The 12,724-nt window shown below is 31.7% G+C and overlaps 1 pseudogene; it reads left to right on the plus strand.

Moving 5' to 3' along the window:
* The first annotated feature begins 6,829 nt into the window (after window positions 1–6,829).
* LOC149540220 (E3 ubiquitin-protein ligase DIS1 pseudogene) lies at window positions 6,830–7,682 on the plus strand (annotated as a pseudogene).
* Window positions 7,683–12,724: the final 5,042 nt, after the last annotated feature.

Consider the following 12,724-nt stretch of genomic DNA (forward strand, 5'->3'; position numbering starts at 1 on the left):
TTAGCATTTAAAATTTTAATTTATTGAAGATTTATTTGAAGTTTTTGGTGTTTAAAATAGAAATACTTTGAAGCACAAGAAATTTGTTTGATTTTTTATATTTTCTTTTATCTGAAACTTTCAAACTCATTGTGGAAAATGGAAGAATGTCATCCTAAAATTTTACATGTAAGCTACCCAATATAGATGAGAGCCACAAAAAATATAGTACAAAATTTAATGCCCTTAATGCTTAGTGTTTGAAATAAAGATATAAACATCTTAGGTACTAGAAAACTCTATATGACATAGAGTCTAGGGGAAGCACAACATAGGCATGATAAAACTAAAATTGCAAATAAGTCCTTTGATATCAGTAATAGCATAGCATTTTTTTTTTGCAAATTTATGAATATTTGTAGAATTTAATTTTTTTATTTTTCAAGCTATTCTATTCAATTTGGTAATGTGTAGTGAACATTTATCATAAATATAGAGAATACATGCCATATGAAATTCAATCTCATAAAGATGAAGATTGTGAAATAGAGTTGAGTTGATTTGTGAGATTCTCAAGTTTAAACATTTAAGTTTTGAACTATACTAACTTCCCACCTTCGCGCTTCCTATCTAAGATTGAGTAAATTTAGACATGCATAATTTTTAACCAAGTCATTGGAGAATCAAGAAACCAATTCACATTTACTAATTTCAACTTATTTTCAAAAAGAACATAATTTTGCATGATTACCCAAGCATTTGAAAGAGTGAAGATTGTTGCATTCAATCATTATACTTCTAAAGACTAATTTTTAGTAGCTCTTTGTGACACAATTACATAACTTAGATTATTTTAACATTGTCAAGATTACAAATTTTCTAAAAAATCAAAGTATGATAAATTCTAATTTGATAAGTGAGCTGAAAATAAATGCAAAAACTAAAATCATTTAAACTATTTTTTATTTTCTATATTTTTACTGGCAATTGGCTATATTCACAACAATAACAAATCAAATTCTATTCATAGCAAACTCATGAAATTCCATTGTGTGTGTAAATCAGTTATGCATAGCAGGTTTATAATACAGAGTTATAATCATGTTTCATATATGTTTGGCATTGAAAAAATTTCTAAAGTAGAATAAGATTAAGAATGAGCTACAAATAATTGTTGTGGTGTTAGTAGAAAACTTTGGGTATAATTGTGTTGCTAAAACTCCTGTACAAATTTTTTAATAGTGCTTATATATGTTATTTTCCTCCCTCATCATTTATCATGATCATATCATAGCTCAAATGTTTTAAAGTTGTTTAGTATATATGTATCATTTTAAATTATTTTTGTTTATTTTACGTTCTAACAAAAAATGTATTGATTATGTTCTTTCCAATAGATTATCTGTAAGAATTTTTATATTAATATTTTTTCTATTTTGGAGATGGATTTTTTTATTAATGTCATAGATTATAGAACAATGTAAATTAAATTTATTCATATTTCAGTATGCATAGTTATTGTTGGGACTCAAAATTGAAGCCCTGATTTTGAGTACCATTGAAAAAATCAAGCCCTATAAGTGCTTTTTAATGCAAGTGTACCCGACTATCTGTTTGAGGCCTAAGAGGTGTTTAATATTTCTAACACCTTGCATTCAGTATATCCAATTGATCCATGAAGATAAATTGCCATTTTGAATCATTCTGTGAAGTCTTATTTTGAGCAATGTCCAAATCTACATTTTGTCCATGTCAAACAATGACAAGAGGTTGTGTTTGCAATTAAATATATTGCACCTAGTAATGTTTCATGACTTGTTGCTTTGGGAGTTTTTATTTTCCATACCAAAGAGTCTATGTTTCAGATTTTTAGTTCTTTTGATATATTTTGAATCCCTCAAAGTTGGTCATTTATTGTTGTCGTGCTGATGCAAATTGTTTAGAATTATAGGAGGCCTTGTTTGACTTGCTATAACTCTGACCCAGTTGAAAAAAATGATAAAATTCCTTTTGAATTTCATTCTAGAGGTTAGAGACTTGCTATGTTTCAATTTTTTTCTTATGATGAATCTATTTTATTAGTTTTCAAATGTGATTCCAAATGCAATTTGTAACTTTTTACTGATGTCAACAAATGCAGATTTGTTAGTATCCCTATTCATGATATCATATATCTAAATTCATGATAGGTAAGATCAAATGGATTGTACCATTGTGTTCTACTCTAAAATTCTTTAAGTGTGTCATTTTTCAAATTTTGACAAATCTGTCTACACACTTTCATAGGTCCATTTCGTTTGCAAAAACCGCTTTTCTACCAACGTTTCTAGCTCTATAATTCTGAGTAGCCCACTTTGATTCCTCACCAAATGTGCCCAATTATTCATCATGAGCCCTAATCCTAGTTTCATATTTTCTGTATGATAGTGAACCCATTCCCTAGCTTCCATGCTCCCAAGTGTCAATTTACCTAGTTTTCTAAGCTAAAACAAAATGCAATTTATTGTTTTCTATATTTTCTTGCAAGTAGTTCTAAGAAGGAAAATTTGACGGTTAATATCTTTTGACTGAGGATTTTTTCATGAGACAAGATTTAGCAGAGTGCAAGAATGTGGAACAAAAAAGTAGTATGCCTACTTTCAAAGCCTGCTCAGGTGTTTTGGTCAGTTTTCAAGGCCAGTCAGAAGACCCCTTGTCATGAAAATGGTAAGTTTGTAGAAGGTTGAAAATGAGTTTCAAATGATCGTTCAGTGACTAAATTTGATTTTAGTTGGTATGATAGGTTTAGTAGGCTAGTTGAAATCTTTCGGTGTTTTAGTTCAAATTTTTTTTTAGCCAGACCCACTTTGGGGCTTGACTATTTTCATCTGATTGCGAGGTCATATTTGTGAAATAAGAGTGTCTTGGTTAGGGATAATGGCCATGATCAGAGAAAATGTTGTATAAATGCATCATCTTTTTCATTAAATGAAATGCCAGCTTTAAGTGAGTTAGTTTTGAGGTCCCACATTGATGTGAAGAGGCATGATCAGGCACATTTGCATTTTGTGGAATTGTTATTGGTATTGATTCTCAAGCTTCATGAGAATAGAAAGATGCAACATGTAGAAGAATATACTTGTGCATGAAGTGTTTGAGATAGTGATTCAATATCATAATTTGTGTCTTCATCTTCAATGGAAGATCATTAACAAAATGCTTATATGATTGTGTGCATGAGTATTTAGGGGATTGCATGATAGAGTCCGAAAGTAAAATGAATAAGAAAGGTATCAAATTAAGTGTCAATTATAAATTGCCTCAAAGAGACATCCTCTCATTAAAGGCATATGTGAAATAATGTGTTGAGGTATTGACCATGTGGCCAACTAGTTGTAAAAATGTTTTGCTACAGTGCCAAAGCTTCACTTTTAATGCACATTAAGAAAAGGTGGAAGAAAAAAATGAATGAGAAGGCACCAAATAGATGCCAATGATTGAGTAGAAGATACTATGTATTGAATGTAATCTCAAACTCCACAATCTAGGCATTCCCCTCACATTGACAAAGCACCTGATACATAGATGAAATAAATGACTTGGCTTCCACCCCCCTCATTTTAGTTTAGTTGGTGTATTTTAAAATAGTAGAATGAGAGGAGTTTGAAGCTAGTCTCTAGAGGGATGATTTTATTAGATATAAAGTAGGCATTAAAAAATGGTGATGGGTGAACACTATAGGAAGAAGAGGCAGCACGTGAGGGAGATTTTTTGTTTTTGTGTTGTTCCTCATTACCTATCAAAGTGGAAGAGCCACTATGCAAGGAGGAAGTTGAAGGTAGGAGGAATGTGACATCAAAGAGGAGAGTCTCTATGTAGGGAAAACCATGGAAAGTAATTGGATATGTGGCATGGTCAATCTCATAAAACTTATATTGATAGATTGTAGAGGTTATGCCTTGCTTCAAAACATGCCTAACTTACAGACATTGTTGTTACTTAAGGATTTAAGGTGGAGTAGAGGATTTCCTAAGTTGATTAAGCTAAATAAATGTGACTTCTTTGTTTTAGAGGAGTTGTTGACATTAAAAGATGATAGGGAGTTGATAAAAGTAAGCCATGTATAGGCTGAGGAGTGGCAGTTAAAGAATATATATATATATATATATATATATATATATATATATATATATATATATATATATGTTATAACCATATTCTAGAATAATGTGTGAAGAATGAGGTTTATCAAAGAGTTGTAACCCATGCCAAGGAAGAGGCAGAGAGCACCCAAGATCCATGAAGAGTTCTACGTAGATAGTAGGGGAGAAGAGCCAAAGCAATCAAAGACAAAATGTTGAAACATAGGGATGAGCAGGGGCAAAAAAAATGAAAAACATTTATCCCATATGCATGCCATGGTGAAAAATTTAGTTGTTCAGATGATATTCCACTCCAATAGTTAGTTGTCATTATGACATAGCCTTTTGAAGGTAGTGGTTTGTATGGAGGGGCCCGCTGTAGCCAATAGAAATGAGGTCAGACAATTTTGAGTCACTAGAGAAGTTGTCAAATTTTGGTGGTCATGATGTCACCACTAAAAAATGGGAGAATTTTCTAGTAGAGACATGGAGACCTCTCAGAAAAAGTAAAAATTGATAGGAGTTGTGGGACCTGGCAGTGATCAAGATGGCCTATCATAGTTTGACATGTGGCATTGTTTGAGCGGTCAAGGGAGATATAAGGAGATGTATTTTAATAATGAATTTTTTATTTCCAATTTTGAGCGTTCAAATTTTCATGTTTAAAAGATTTGTTTTAAACGGTGATTTTTCTATAGCTCTGACTATAGAAATATATAATTTTTTTCAATTTTATTCTTTCAAATTGTTCATTTTATAGTCCTGGGCCAGTTTTTCAAATGGTTGCCAAAGGGGTGAAATTGAACCAAAATATGGAATCCAATATATCATTGGAACTTGGAGGAGACAAAATTTTTGATTCTAGACTTGGTTTTTACACAAGTGGTCATTGGTGCATTCTATAGGGGGTTTTGTATTTTCAATGGGATGCTAAGTTATAGGCAATGATTTCATCAGTGTAGTTATAGAATACAATTGTGATACAATGGATATGTTTGGATGGCTCAGTATGTTCAAAATTTGATACATAATAATGTATTTTGCCTCTAGTATTTCACAATTTGCATGCTTTTTGATGGAACTTTTCAAAGATTGTTATTTCGTACCAAATCAGTTATATTTTGCATCAAGTGTTGAAGATATTTTATGCTTTTGGGAGGAAAAATGAGTAAGGATTTGATTCATCAATTGTTGGGAGAGATTAGAGAGAGGTTTTTAACTTCTTGGGGAAGTTTTCCAAGTGGACACATGGCAGTTGCAGAACAATTTCAGGAATTCATTCCTTCTATATCTTTCTTTCTCTCATTCTTTGTAGGGGTTCCAAATTTGGAGAAATTTCTCACTGCTGTGATACCTAGTTGGCAATTCTCAGTATGAGACCACCTTGTTGGGTCCATAACTGTGATTCCACCAAATTCTTTAGTAGATTTTTCTTTTGTATGAACAACAATAGTGAAGATAATATAGCTAGTTCTGATCTATTAGGCATTTCTATGTTTTAATTTCATGAATATGAATGCATAATTTCAAGGAAATGAATACAAATGAGAAAGAATCTCTTTAGTTTCATTCTAATTCTCATCTCCTTCCCTTGTTGTTTATAATATTTTATGTTTAAGAAAAAAGATCTTAAACTCATTTGCAATCCCTTAAGGTTGTATGTCTAGATAGGTTTTTTATTGGAAAAAAGAGCCAAGTAAATGCTTATTTATCTTGATAGGGTTGCATGTTTCACCAGGAGGATATTTAGTAAGTAGTGAGAGTTTTTATGAAGATAGATGTCTCTTTACAAGGTGAATGGATAGATCATGATATCTAAATATATGAGTATTCTAGGCATACTTCTAGTTCCCCAATTTTAAATTTCCAAATCAGCTCCATCATGTAAATCTTTGGTTGGTCTATTTTGTTGATTATGATGTTGTAGGATTTGACTTGTAAGAAGACAGTATTTAGAGAATCTACTGAACTTGACCCTTGATCCCTAAAGTTTAGAAGGTCATTTTCAAATGAGCAAAGCTTGAGATATAGTTCATATATCATGGCACTTAGTTTGGAATCAGATTTAAAGTTTTGAGTTTGAATTATAGTTTCAAATATTATGAGCACAAGTTACTTGTTCAATTAATGAGATCAGTATGAAGGTTTAGGTTTGAAGTTCAAAATTTTCCATTTCAAAGGTTTATGCAAAATTAATGGTTCAAGGAAAGCCTACAATTTAGGTTCAAAGTGTAGATTTCAAAACACAGTTTCAATTCAAGTTTACGAAGACAAATTCAGAGGTCAAATTGGAGAATTTGGAGGCACACCATTACAACTTTAAATTTTGGGGATTTCCCATTATGTTGACCCTTTTTTGTTTTATCAATATATCTGTAGAGTCTTTCATGAATACTCTAAGAGCACATAGTATTTTATTGCACAAGAATCAGCCTTCCAAGTGCAAAATGGATATATGAAGAAAAATAATTGAATGTTTTCTTATGTAGTGGTAGTATATAGTATAAATATTAGCTATATCTATAGTAGAGAATAGTTCTAGCTTTGAAATGATAAGTTGTCATATGCAGACTCTATAGAAGATATGACTTCTTGATTGTCAATTTGTATAAGCTGTGTAGAAGTACAAAAGATGGCTTCATGCATTATCTTTGAGGAAGTGATTCTAGAATTGTCAAATATTATAGGTTTATCTCCCAATGTAATAAACCCACTAGTGTCTAAAATTATCAAGGACTCTTTTACTCTTGCAATCAAGCCTTCTATTACTGTAACCAGTAGTGTCTATAAATTGCTTGAATGCCCCATTTGCACCATATTTATGTATCCTCCCATTTACCAGTGTCCAAATTGGCATACACTATGTTTTCCATGCAAATCTAGAGTAAGTAAATTATGCCCTACATGCTGAAATGGGCTTGGTAATATCAGATGCCTAGCTCTTGAAAAGGTTGTATCTTCTCTTGAATTTCCTTGTGAGTATCAGAAATATGGTTGTGGTATAAAATTTCCTTACTATTATAAAGCAAAACATGAATCAAAATGCCATTTTAGGCCACATAAATGTCTGTATGCAGGTCATGAATGTACTATATCTAATGGTATTCCTTCTCTAGTGGCCCATTTGAGGGACATACATAAAGAAGATATGCACCATGGTAGTGTTTTTAGCCACACATATGTGAAGTAAAATTTGAATCTGGTTGAGAATGCTACTTGGAAGTTAATGGTTCTAAATTTTTTTGGACAATACTGTTGTCTACATTTTGAAGAGTTCAAACTTGGATTGGCTCCAGTATACATAGCTTTTTTTTGCACTTTATGGGTGATGATAATCAAGCTAAGAACTTTAGCTATAGCCTTGAAGTTGGAGCAAAAGGCTAGAAAATGATTTGGCAAGGGGTTCCAAGAAGTATAGTTGATAGTCACACTAAAGTCCACGATAGTCATGATGAATTGGTTATTCAGAGAAACATGGCACTATCATTCTTAGGTCTGGGAATGAGTAGATGCTTGGGCCCATATAGGGAGAATGATAGAAGATTTTTTCAAAACAAATTCATTAAGATGGGAACCCGATAAGAAACCTTGGCTATCGATTTGAAGAAGATTCAAAGCCCACTACTTCAGTTCAATGAGATTTCAATAGTTGTATTGTCTTCTTAGCTATTTTAAGCCATTTCAGGGGAAAGTTTAGGATTCATGTAATCCATATATGTGGTATCTAGTAGTTCACAGGGTAGATACCCATAAAAGCCATCAAAGTAATTTGAAACAATATTTTGAGGCTAACATGATAACGTGAAAAATTGGAAAGGAGAACATTGTTCAGTAATGTAAAAGATGTAACCCAATAACAAAGATATCTATAATCATAAATTAAAATAGATGAATGGGTTGTTAATATAACAAGCAGCCATAATATTGCATGTCGATTTATTAGAGCATTTTGTACCTTCAAGATGACAAAATTTCTTGTGACCATCACTATGAAGGATTCTAGAAGAAACTTATTCTTAATCTCTCTCTGAATGGCACTTAGTATACACCTGTCGATTCACAACTTGCTTAAATCCACCTTTTCTTTTCAAATGATGTGGAACTATCTGAGGGAAGAAAAGAAACCCAAAAAGAGAAAAAGAAGAAGATTAAAATCAAATGAAGAAGAACTATTTAGCTAGCCTAGAAGTGGGTATTATAATGGGCTTGGATTCTGATCTGCTAGTCATGAAAGCTACTATAGAAATTCTCAAATTATTCAATGTTTCATATGAGATAACCATTGTATCTACTCATTGAACACCTGAAAGAATGGTAGAATATGTTAAAGAAGCCCATAGAAGAGGCATCAAAGTCATTATTGTAGGTGCAGGTGGACCAACACACTTGCCTGGTATGATAGCTTCGATGACTACAATTCCTCTTCTTGGTGTCTTAGTCAAAGGTTCATCACTGGATGGAAGGGACTCTCTACTATCAATTGTTTAGATGCCTAAAGGTATTCTAGTTGGTGCTTTTTCAATTCAAAATGCAACAAATGTTGCTTTTTTTGTAGTACGGATGTTGGCTACCATAGATGCCAATCTTCGTGAAAGATTAAGTAAATACCAAGTTGAAATGAAAGAAACTATTATAAAGAATGCAAGCTTAGCATTTAGAACAGTTTTGGATTGTGTGTTCTGACACTGATGACTCAATATTTACTTTATGGATGAAAAGCCTCCCCTAACAAAGATCTCTATATTTTTCAAGTCAATGATAAATGAACCATAATATGGCTTGTGCATTACTGTTGATTATTTTATTTCTTATGAACCTACAAGCAGCAAGATAGGAGAAGGAAAATTCTAGAAGTACCTATTCTCTGGTTAGAAAACTAAAATATAAATCACAATTGAACAATCATGGATTAACGAAGAAATAAAGGAGTTCGGAAAATACATAGGGAAGTGAAAAGATGGGGAAACCAAATGTCAAAAAAAAAAACTAATCACATTCCCAAGATTTGGTTTTAAAACCAAAAGGACATTATGGGAGGGGGAAAGTTTTTGTTAAGTGGCTTATTTATGGAAAAAAAAATTTGATAGAGAAGGTTCTTTTCTACAAGAGTACATATTGTTGGAGGAGATGGGAGATTGTAGTTTATTTTTCATGCATTTCATTTCATGTATTTAGGAGATTTTATATTCTGATTTTTGTAATTGATTGGCAAAAGGATTGTGAGAAAATAAAGTCGGTGTATTCTTATTTGTAGTGTTCAATACAAAAGAGGTTTTATTTTGAATTAGATTATTTGGTTATTACTTTATTGATTATAATCAATCAAAGCATGGTTGTATTCAATTTTTGAACACGTTCTTACATCTTGAGTCAAATGGCAAATGGGTCGTAGATCAGAGTATTTTCAATTGTTCCTATCGCAAAGATTAGGACATTTAATCTTCTTTTCATTTTAGTTTCATTGCATTTACATTTATAGTATTCATTTGTACATTACCAATGCTAGGAAGCCATACGAAGTGTGGGTTCTTGGAGTTGGCTAGGTTTAGGGTTAAATTCACTACCCGAGTTAGTTTAGTTTGGGGCTAGCTTGGTTTTCCCTCTTCCATTCTTAGGTTAAGAATGTACCCAATTAGTTTAGGAACAAACAAATTCATTGAATATCACTTGATAAGGGAGTTGTACCTTTCAATTCAGAAGAAATCTATCAACCTAATGATAGATTATCCAACTATTGGTATTGGGTCATTCTTTCAGATTTGGGCATTTGAGAGTTAAATTGAAAAGAACAAATCTATTTACCAACAAGTATATCTCAAGTATCCATGTGTATGTTTTGACTTAGCTTGTCCCCAATGGATAAGGCACTGATTAGCTACAGGATCAACTTGTTCTTATTACTACATATTGGAGGTGTATCTAAAATCAACATCATTAATCAAATATTTTTCCCTTTAAGTGTTGAAGGATTAAAATGTGATGCCCTCACTTAGCTTAGAAATTTCTTTGGCCATGTTATTATCTATTTCATGTTTGAGATCTTTGCATAAGTGTTAGAAGATTTAGGGTTTTTATCTGTTTTGTCAAGATTCAAGTGTATGTTTTAGCATTGGTACCATATAAAGATTCTATAGGTACACCCACCTAAGTTTTGTAGAGCCTAAAGTAGAAGAAGGGTCTAGCCTTATAGTTGGCTTGGTGTTTGAAAGGATATGTTAAAGATGGGAGTTAACTACCCCTAGATGTATCTTGCTCTCATCGAGGTAATTTGAAACTGTGTTGTTTCAAAACACCAACAGTTACACAGTTATTCAAAGGTCAACTATGCAAGTTAACATTTAAGTGCTAAGTTATATTCATGATAGATGGATTGACTCTTTGTCCTCTCAATTTTTTTTGTACCTTTACATTCAGTGCAAAGCATTAGGGCTTGATCAGATATTTTTCATGGGCCAGTTTCTAATGTATCTTGTCACATTTTTGCATATGCATTTGCATAAAAATTTTGACGACCGAGTTTAAATTTCAATATTTTAGAATCTTGAAAATTCTAAGTAATTTCACTTGGCAATTGTTCTTACATGCTAGAGGTGATTATATGTTTTGGATTGTAGATTTTAGGTGTTCATTTGGTCAATTTTCCAAGTCAATTTAGAACATTGTGGAAATATTATAAGAGAAACTTTTTGGTGATCATTCATTGCTACATATATAGGGACCCAACTTACTCTATCAAATTTTAAAAACATTTAAGATCAATAATGGCATTTTACAATTAAAATTAATAGTTCTTTAGTGATAAATATTTGTGATGAAGAAATTGAAGGAGGCTTCTTGAACCTAACTTGAATGAGTGCAAATGAAATTAACATAAAATAGTAGAATGGATTGTGCCATCCACCATATTTTGCATAGTTGGCAGGTACTTCTGCACAATTTACAAGTTTTTACTTGATCATTTTAATTTTTTTAATTTTTACACTTATTTTTCATGGAGCTAATGTTTTCAATGCACTCCTGCCTATTAATTTGTGGAAGTATAAGTTAAATATTTTATTTTTAATTCTTAGTAAGATATTTTAAATATAGTAATTTAATAAAGATAATTCAATTGGCATTAATAAATAATTTTTATTTAATAAATAGTATTCAATGGAAAATATTAGATAAAGTCATGTGACTACAAATGTTGCCAAATTGATAGTACATAAGTGATATGAATGGGCTAGAGAATGGACTGTGCAAGATGATTGGGATAGAGAAATATATGGCCTACATAGCTAGCTCCATCTATATATATGTTTTGTTTGGCTCTACCTTATTACTATTACAGAGCATCTATGTGTGAGAAATATTTTAGGAAAAGAGATTGTTTCACTGAAATGATTGCCACAACTATCCAATAAAATGAGTGAAGAAAGTTGAGAAAATGAAAGGGAATGGTCCCACTTAATTGGTTTTCACTAATAAATAACACCTTGAGAAAATAAATATTGCCAAATTAATTTGATGTGCTTCTATTAAGTTGGTTGTTGCTAAATTCAAATTTTGTTAAAAATGAAAGTCTCCTAAGATAGGAAGGTATCCTTCTATTCAACCACCTTGGGCTGAAGTGAACTATCAAGATGAATATTGCTAGATTTCAAATCCTTGTGAATAATGAGGATGAAAATATTGTGTTAAAAATGGAAGACCTTTGGAACACTAATAGCTTTTTTGAAGCACTTTGACCAATAGAATATCTTCTAGTCTAAAGGGCAACCCAAAACAATAGAACTCAAAACATGATACAACCTTGCATTTGTGTAAACTATTTTTTGAGACACATTATAACAATGTGAGATTTATTTTTCTTTATCTTGGAAAAAAAAAATTATTACTAACAAGACACAATTCCTCATACTCCCCTACCAAAGGTAGGGAATTCAGTTGCACATAGCTCCTATTTTTATATATAAAATATCATTTTCTCCTCAAAGATGAGAGTAAAAGTTAGAGTTAAGTTCATGAAGATACAAAATAATGCATTTTCTAAAGTCAATTAATGTGAGGATAGTGATAGTCTAGGGCAATAAGTTGTGCACAAAGTTGACTTATGGAATAACTTTAGAAGTATTTCAAGTAAAGGAAGTCAACACTTTTTTTTCTTTAAAAAATTCATCTCACAACTTTATAATAGGGATAGAGAGGAATAAGGTTTTTGATAATGGAAAATATCTGGAAAACATATATAATTGGAAATAAAACATTTAGGATGACACATGTAAGGGTATATAGCCTCAAAGAAAGTCTATTGCCAAAAGATTAATTTTAATGTTAATTATGGAGATTAAGCTACTAATAAACATGGTCATTCATGAATAGACAAATGATGTCAAGATCATCTTGTTGGCATGACTATGTCATGACACTTTCAACTATTCAAGTGATCACAAACAAAGAGGAAGTAGATGAAGATAGAAGGCTACCTCAACAAGACCAATTGTTGATATCTCTAACTACTATTGTCTATTAGTATCAAACACTTAGTCATTCACTAGGCAGAGTCAGACAACCATCACTATGACCAAGCTACTCTATATAGGCTGAGTTATGTACATAATTATGTATGTACCAAGCTCTAT

Source organism: Cupressus sempervirens, chromosome 9 (assembly GCF_028749045.1).
Source record: "Cupressus sempervirens isolate cs-2001-9-10 chromosome 9, ASM2874904v1, whole genome shotgun sequence".
Taxonomy (NCBI): domain Eukaryota; kingdom Viridiplantae; phylum Streptophyta; class Pinopsida; order Cupressales; family Cupressaceae; genus Cupressus; species Cupressus sempervirens.